We start from the raw sequence: 9471 nt of genomic DNA, 5'->3' as shown, positions 1-9471 counted from the left end.
ACATCAGATAGAAAAAATAAAATATTCTGAACTTTCAGAATCAGATAGATAGATAGAAAAATATTATAAAGATAAATTACGAATAAACTTTAATTACAAAGCAACACATTGTTTATTTTATTATTATACACCCACTTTACATATTATTTACACCCAATTTACAAAGAAAAATATAACCACGTTATAAAACGACAATAAAAGTTTATTCTTAATTTAAAGTGTCATTTGAAATAATACGATGCCGGTCGTAAGCCCTGTAAATGCCCAGTCTTCCATATTCTTCTTCGTCTGTGTTGAGTGTTATAAAAAATAAATATAAAACAAAAATGTAATATATTTTTATGTTGGACGAAACACGCTGTATTTTTAAAATGTCAACCCCTTGGTTACCGGGACTGTTGGGGTCACCATGCTGGAAATAATAAAATAAGCTTAAATAATTCAAAAGTGAAATGTTTGCCTGTGCCATTATTTTATGTTCGCCTAAACATCTCTCGGAGTTTGGTTAGCTAAATGTATGCATTGTTAGAATCACTAACGAGTAAACGCTACTAACAAGCACTGCACAAACAACTCCGACCTAATTGACGGCATTCGGTGTTGAAAGATATAGAGTAGGGGTGCGAGTAATAAACAAATAATTTGTATCTTTATCGTTTGAGTTATGCAATATACGCTTCATACTTGTATCAATTCATAACATATTGTAACACGTAAACATGTATCCCTGACTCGTAAACATGTTCAGAATGAAGAATAGCGCAGCTTTACACAACTTACTTTTCGCGGGCGGAAACAAAATCGGTTTAATGTGCTTTGATTTTCTCGTTTCCCTTTAAGTATTTATGTAATATTACAACTTATTGTAATACATACACGATGATTCCATTCTAAATATCGACGTATAACTTACTGAAAAAAATATAATATGGCAACATACTCCAAAATGTATCTGATACTTTCATAAATCTAGACAACCAAATGGAGTAAACTGAATACAGCAATTTCTATGACAGCCCGTTGCAGCAGCCATCTTCAATCATACATGTTTTTACTTTGGGTAATAATAAAGTACAAGAAAGTGGACAGGAAACTACGAAGGGGAGGTGAAATCTAATTATTCGTTTCCTTAGGCATCCCTACATGAGTATTCCCCATCACTTCTAAAATTTATTTTATTTCCTCTAACCAAGAAAGAACACTTTCCATTCCTCGACATAACACATCATTGTTCAGTAACTCCTTCTCTGTCCAAGCGGCCAGACTATGGAATGAATTACCTCTCCGCGTAAACAAATGCACCTCCTCTTATAACTTTTAAGAAACGTCTGACACATTACTATCTTTCGTTAGAATCCTAACTGCCCATCAAACCTCCTCCCTCTACCTCCTTCCCTATACTCCCCTTTTCCTTTGCCTTCCTTATTATCATCAATTTGTAATTTTTATGTTTTTAAATGTTCGAGTACTATCTACCATCTGATTGCAAACAGCTATATATGGTATCAAACGTTTTGATCAATATCACTAGTCTGTTTTTGATTGGTTGGAAGATATTTCTTTTCAGCAATAAGCCCGCCAATGTACTTATTTCTTTTCAGTTCGTAAAGTTTAAGTAAATGAATGGCGTAGTGTTGTATTTATATTTTAAATCAAACACTTGTATTCCACTAATTGAGTATTGTTGCATTACACACGACTGGTATAAAAAAAACAGATGTTTTCATCAACAGATGGTTACAAAAACTAACGAACAGAAAAATGTTCAGTTATACACGTGGGGTGGGCGGGGTTATAACTAGAAGGGGCGGGGCTTAGTTAAATGGGAACATGGACAATAATGGTGATGTATTTTGGAAAAGCATATTATTCTTTGTCCTTAGTTTTTGACTCCAAAAGTCTCGGTAGGCAAAGGGTAATACGCGCTCTTATCGTGACGTTATCACTTGACATCAGGTGATGGGGCAGCCATTTTTAAATGGAATTTGCTCTAGTCCTACGTGTTGATTTTTCCAAACGATATTTCCTAATCTGGTTCCATTATAAAAATAATCTCTTGTCATTAAACGATAAATGTGTTATCAATGTTCAAACAGCGACTTTAATAAAGGTGGCGCAAAACTAATCACCCTATCGGAAGATGTTAAAATTTTGGCAAACGGCGTTGTACGACAATCATATTTGGCGTTTGTAAACTAGACAGTTGCAGTATATAAACAGATTCAAGGTAGCGCAAAATTAATCACACGATTTTTTTGTATTACCTTTTTTTCAAGTAAAAAAACAAAATCGAATAATCAAAATCTTTATTTGGATCATAACAATTTTTCCTGTCAAGTAGCTTCCACCAGTGTTGGTCAATTTGTTTGTATACTGCAGCTGTCTAGGTCACAAACGTCAAATATGATTGACATACGACGCAACATCTAAAAATTATAACATCTTCCGATAGGGTGGTTAATTTTGCGCCACCCTGTATGTGTGCTGGCACACCCGTGCTGATTTTAACATTTATTATTTTATTGGATAAAAAAAACTATCTGGCAACGCTCACGGAACAAGCATAGGTCCACTCTCGTCGGAATCTCAAAAGCTACTGCCGCTCAGCCCGCTAGCTAGCGAGAGAACGATGAGCTTCGAGCTCCCCACGCTTGCACGGTGCAAGTATGCAAAGGCGAGATGCGAATATAGTGTCGCGGTTCCTGCACACTCTTCACGCGCTGTTTATATATAATACTTCAGATGTACCCGATAAATTCTGATGATTATTAATATTATTTGTTTTTGAATGAATGCGTAAATATGTTATGGAGGAATACCTAAAGTCTCAGCCTTGTATTTACTGTATTTATAGAGATATTATGGTTATTAGAAGCAATGTGTACTAGGCACACAACACCGGGAAGGGAGGGGTAAATGTTGGAGCTAGAATGATCCATTTGAAAAGTAGATCAGAAAGCTGCTGTCGATGCTGTGATTCTTACCGATAGATTACCACTTAATGCTGGGGTTTGATTTATGAAAAATGTTTAAAAATAACAACAGTTTTATTTTTTAAACGTTTTATTCAGAGTTCATCCACGATTCAAATAAAATGTAATACATGTGCGGCTGAGCCGAGGTCGAACACGCGCTAGTGCATGTCCGCCCTCGGCTTGATAATGTCTTAATAAGAGGAAACGCGTCATGTTATCATATATCGCTCACTCCTTTCAAGGTCATAAATCAAAATTTGTCAATTTTCAGTTGTGCATGTTTTCAGAATGCCCAGAAAATGTACTATATCCTAGCAAAAGAGGCATATTTTAAACTTAATATTTACCCGCTACAGGGCAGAAAGTGTTGTTTTTGCATTTTGAAGAAAAGCCATTGTTTAATTATTTTTTTTAAATATACTAAATATTTTTCAAATGGAGAAAAAACCTTCAAGTTTTACCTAAAAAGATCTGTTGCACAGTAAAAAGTTCAAAAAGTGGCTTGATATTTATTTTTAAAACATTGTGTTATATTTTAAATCTTTAAAAACGTTCTCCTGAAAAATCAAGTTTTTTGATTTATGACGTTCTTGAAAGGAGTGAGCGATATGTGTAAACAAAAGTAGAATTTAATCCAATAATCGTGTCTAATTTTGGGTATAAGTATTACCCAACAGGGATTACATTGTTATATTTTCTCAATATTATCAATATTTAAAACGTAATTTTCTTTTGTGTCATCGCCCGTAACCCGCGTCGGTTACAGTCATAATCAAATATTTATAGTGATTTTAAAACAAAGCAACATTTTAATCATAAAGTATAAAAAATAAAACAACATTTCAAACATTAAATTATTTATTTTTAAAAATTAAATAAAAATTGTTCTATAACAGCTAGCCGCAAGGAATGGGCCGAAACAAGTTGTCCGAGGCGTTGACTCTCAAAACCGGCTTGCTCCACTTTCAAATCGGCAGTTACAAAAGTCGAAAATTCTGAATTTTAGAATCTGTTAACACTTGATTCCACGTTTCCGACGCAATCCCTGCCAAGGTTGCTAACATACATCGACGGATCGCAGAATCGTCCATCAATTACTACCTATTATTGACATCTCAACATAGATGAAGAAGAATATGGAAGTCTGGGCATTTACGGGGCTCGCGACCATCATAGTGATCACTTTACACACGTGTAACATTCACCAATTCTACCCACGATTGACAACCACACTACTCAAATTCTCGTAAATTATACATGATCCAATTTTGAAACTTTATGATGGTCATAAGCCCTGCAAATGTCCAGATAGAATTGTATAGCTATTTAAGGACCGTCAGTCCATTTAATCTTCACGTTCGTTTGAAAATGCCATAACTAGGCGAAACAGTTGTCGCAATATGAATTTTTATGTGTTTTTTGTTAATAAAATACAACTTAGTAGACTCTAATAATCTGTGTTTGATATAACAATTAGTACATGAATTAAAATGCAGTTCTAAAAATTAAATGTCAAATCAATAAATTCCATATTCATCTTCATATATGTTGAGATGTAAAATAACTCCTATAATTGAAGATAATCCAGATCTGTGAACAAGTATTTGCAACATTTTGAGTGTGTCCAAATGCTTGTTCACAAAATCTGGATTATCTCCAATTACAGGAGTTATTTTCATATTATTTTTTGGCGTCTCATCAAAGATGAAGAAGAATATGGATGTTTGGGCATTTACGGGGCTGACGAATAGTCTGGTTTAAGTGATCACTTTACACACGTGTTACATTCACCAATTCTACCCATTATTGACAACCACACTACTCAAATTCTCGGAAGTTCAATATATATGAACCAATTTAGAAACCTTGTTCTTGAATCACTAGAACTTCACTAGAGGCATCTATTGGTGAGATCACTTAAACCAGCCTATGACGGTCGTCAGCCCCGTAAATGCCCAGACATCCATATTCTTCTTCATCTTTGATGAGATGCAAAAAAAAAAAAAAAAAAAAAAGTATTTGGACGCGCTCAAAGTGTGTTAGTTAGTTTAGTTAAGTTGGTTGCTATGCGGAGCTGGCCGGGTTCGGGCGTGGCGGCCTCGCGGGTGCACGCCGTGACTGCCGTAGCTGGCCGCGCCGGCTCCCGTCACTTGGCGACGCCCACCAGGGCCGGCCGCACGCACCGCTCCTGCAGCTTGTAGCCTACCTTGCTGACCACGACCACCGTGCCGGGCTCCGCGCCTTGCACCTCCTGCCGAAGCAACAACAGCGGTGCAGTGGATGGCGTGTCTCATTCGTTTAAGTTAGGAGGTGGATTGTTGGCTGATGTATCAACTGTCCTTCGTGTGTTAACGTTCAAGATGACACTGCGTTATATATAATGCAGTGTGAATTCCTCTCCAAAACATGTCTAACATATATCGTTATTCTCAAACTCCACCTCCTAATCTACTGTAACTGCAGACAGTTGGTAGAATTCCATATTGAATTGGTTGAAGGTTTATTGGATTGAATTCTACATTTATTTTTTTTCATTTCATTCAAACCCTTTTCCGCACCCCAATGGTGCATAGGGCGCTGCATTATATAAACAGTGTTATCTTGATCGTTAACACGAATCCGCTTCAGGGTAATATTGAATACATATCAGAGTGAAAAGATCACTTGTGTTTATTTGACCCCCCCTGGGAATGGAACCCGGGACCTCCGGAATGGTAGCCGAGCGTGGTGACTATTACACTACGGAGGCGGACAATATAATGCTCAAGTAGTAAAAAACGAGTGAACTAACTAACTAATCATCATGCCGCTTCTCCGCAGACTTAGGCAGAGGAATAGAACGCCATACACCACTCTGGCTTTGCAAACATTCTTCGCCTCTTCCACACTCACGCATCTCCTCATACATACCCGACGATTATTTCGACCCCTGACCCGGCCGCTTTCAAGTATTTGACATACCTGGTTGTGCCAGGTTTTTCTCGGTCTTCCTCTGCTTCTTTTTCCAACTACATTTGCCTCATAAATTTGTTTAACCGTTCTTTCCTCACTCGTTCGTTCTACGTGTCCGAACCATCTCAACGCACCTTTCTTAATTTTGTCGATAATGCTTATCTCAGCTTTGCATTCCTTCCTTATTTCACTATTCGCACATCTATCATACATCGTTTTGTCGCCCATTCTTCTGAGAGATCGCATTTCGTCTGCATTCAGTCTGCTTTCATCCTTCTTTTGCCAGCTCCACGTTTCACTTCCATACATTAGAGTTGGAACCAGGATTCCGTTTTTGCGATAACCGATAAATAAATAAGCGTTATACAGTGAAACCTCTACCTAGCATTTTTAAAGGGACCTATTAAAATAAACTATGAATGCGGGATTAAGAGGTCAATACGCAAATAGATACGACCGAGTAAAGATACCGTCCTCCCAATCTGCATAACCATTCGTAGGCTAAAATTCTAAGAAGAATACATGTTTCAGATGCAAATGTATTTATTTAAAAAAAAATACAAACCTGAATAGATTTTTAAAAATACTTTTGTTTTTTAACTGTTTTATTTTCGTAAGCCAATAGTGTATTTTCGGCTTTGCAAATAGTATTTTTTTCAGCGTCGGTTATTGAATGTGCGTTGTAGAAAGTTTTCTTTCAAAGAGTGCGCACGCTTCTGGAGATGCAGGTACAGGCAGCGGCTCCTTTTCATCAATATCGACCTCTCCTGCTATCGGTTACACGAGCTTTCGATAGTTTCTATCCCATACGTTGCCGTTGAATGTAAGAAAATTGATAATAATGTAAAAAAAAAACAGACAAAATGTATCAAATATGCAGCTTAATTCAAACGATAAATGGTGATAGAGAAACAATCGATGCGGTTTAGTTTAGTATGAAATTAAGTCGGGAGAGAGGAAATAAACGACACATCCAAGAAAACGATTATTCGAGGAACGATAGATAGAGGTTCCACTGTAGTTCATAATTTAGCCAAGAGACGCGCTATGAACGCCAAAATAATAACTTCGCTGGTATCTCCAAGACGAACTGTCAATGCAGTCATGCAAAAAAAGTCACGCAGCAAAGGGTTAAAAAATAAAATTGACCGTGTGGTATGTTTCCAGGATAGAGGGGGACGAGGCGGCGACGGAGCCCTCGTCGCGGCTGGCCGCGTACGTCAGCTTCGGGGGGCTGCTCATGCGACTGCAGGGGGACGCCAACAACCTGCACGGCTTCGAGGTGGACCAGCACATATACCTGCTCATGAAGAAGCTGGCCTTCTAGCCCCAAACAAACCACCCATCGCAATGCCATTCCAACCCTTCCCTTAGAGCGCTTGCACCCTACGCGGAATCTCACTTCCAACCCTTATCTGCACCCAACGGTGCATATGGCACTACGTTGTACAGATATTTTATTAATTGTTTCGGCATTTACTTTGTGGTAAGACATGTGACAATGATTAAAGAAAACACTTGTTTTTATAACACTTGAGTTTTATTAAAGACTACTAGTTTCAGAAGCTAAACATCCATCATTCAGGTCTGAATAATAATTAAACCATGTCCGCTCCCTAGGTGGAGCATATGGAGTCCACAAACTGTCTCCAGGCTTTTCTGTCGGCTGCCAGCTCCCTCGCAAGTCAGATCCGCGTCCCGAAGTCCTGACGAGAACTGCCGACGAATTGTCAGCAGTGGTCGGGGGCCTGATGCCTTGTAAAGGAGGCGAGCTTGATGGCGGATTTAGGGAGGCATGCGGAGTACACGGCCAAGCCAACTGATTCGCCTTTTCTTGACGACAGTTGTGACCAAGATTGGCTGCGTCCTACGCCTTATCTCTTCATTCCTCACAAAGTCAAACCACCGCGCGCCCAAATTTCTCCGCAGACACCTATTCTAATAATAACTTCCATTATTATTCAAACCTGAAATTATTATTGAGACCAGAATGATGGAAGTGTAGCTTCCGAAACTAGTAGTCTTTAATAAAACTCAAGTGGTATAAAAAAAAGTGTTTTCTTTAATCATTGTAACATTCCACAGACGCATTGTCATCTTGATCATTAGCACACGAAGGAAAGGTGATCAGCCCTCCGCTTCAGGTACCAGTCCAGGGTCTTCTTCTCCGTCTTATTCCTCATTGCTGAGGGTTGTGACCCTTACAGAAGCGATGACTCTTCTCCAGTTATCCCTTGCCTGCGCTGCACGTAGCGCTCCAACCACCGAGGTGCCTGCTGCTGCCTTAATTTGATCGGTCCATCGTGTGGGGATCTTCCTCTCCCTCTCTTTTCCTCCAGGCTACCGATCACAACTAGTCGTTCCAGGCTTTCTTCCTTGCCACGCACAACGTGTCGAAAGAACTGGAGAATCCGTCGGGTACAGATATTGGCCAGAGTCAAGCCATCCAAGCGTAGTTCCTGGCGAATGGATATTATAATACTTTCGTGTAATAAGTGATTATATTACGGGGGAATACAAAGATTGTGAGCCCGCATCTATCATATTTTATATTGATATTCTCATTTTAAAAGTGGAGTTGTAGTAAATACATATCAAGGGGAATGTTAATACAGTACAGTCTTGTTGTTCCGGAGTCGGATTGACGGGGAAATGTATTATCCGGGATTCTTTCAAATATCGTTTGACATCTCAACATAGATGAAGAAGAATATGGAAGTCTGGGCATTGACAGAGCTGTCTATGGTAGTATGAGAGACATCTATGTTGACATATCCAATATATTGTATTTCATACACTTTGTGGTAAGACATGATGATATTGTAAAAGAAAAACATTTGGTTTTTTACCACTTGAGTTTCTTTTATGATAACGACTAGTATGGAAGCTACGCTTCCATCTTCAGGTCTAAATATAAAAAATAATCTAATTACTCTACAGAACAGATAATTATTATTGTTTTAGTTTATATTTAGACCTGAAGATGGAAGCATAGCTTCTAGAAACTAGTCGTTATGATGAAATAAACTAAAATAAAACAAGGGTATTCCTTTTACTATTTGATTTATCAATATATATGAAAATTTTGATATAGATTCCGCCTGAAGGTTGTATTGGAATGAAAAATTGTTAAATTGTGAAAAATATTTAAATAAAATAAAGACAGAAAATAGTTGTGCTTTTGTTATTTTGAATGGTTCTTCTTCCTCTTGCCTTATACCCCCGTACACTATGCATCGGTTTGGCATCTTTGAAGGTGTTGAACAGGGATATATATATATATATATATATATATATATATATATATATATATATATATATATATATATATATATATAACGTGGTAATATTTTCCTTTTGAAAATTAAGTGTAAATAATATGTAAAGTGGGTGTATAATAATAAAATAAACAATGTGTTGCTTTGTAATTAAAGTTTATTCTTAATTTATCTTTATAATAATTTTTATATCTATCTATCTATCTATCTATCTGATTCTGACAGTTAATTTTTTCCTATCGGATCTCTTTTGTTTAATTCTGTGC

Source organism: Brachycentrus maculatus, unplaced genomic scaffold (assembly GCF_059751285.1).
Source record: "Brachycentrus maculatus isolate JH-2025_06_01 unplaced genomic scaffold, ASM5975128v1 h1tg000987l, whole genome shotgun sequence".
NCBI classification, from domain to species: domain Eukaryota; kingdom Metazoa; phylum Arthropoda; class Insecta; order Trichoptera; family Brachycentridae; genus Brachycentrus; species Brachycentrus maculatus.
The sequence above is the reverse complement of the archived record's forward strand: the minus strand, read 5'-3'. Positions refer to the sequence as shown.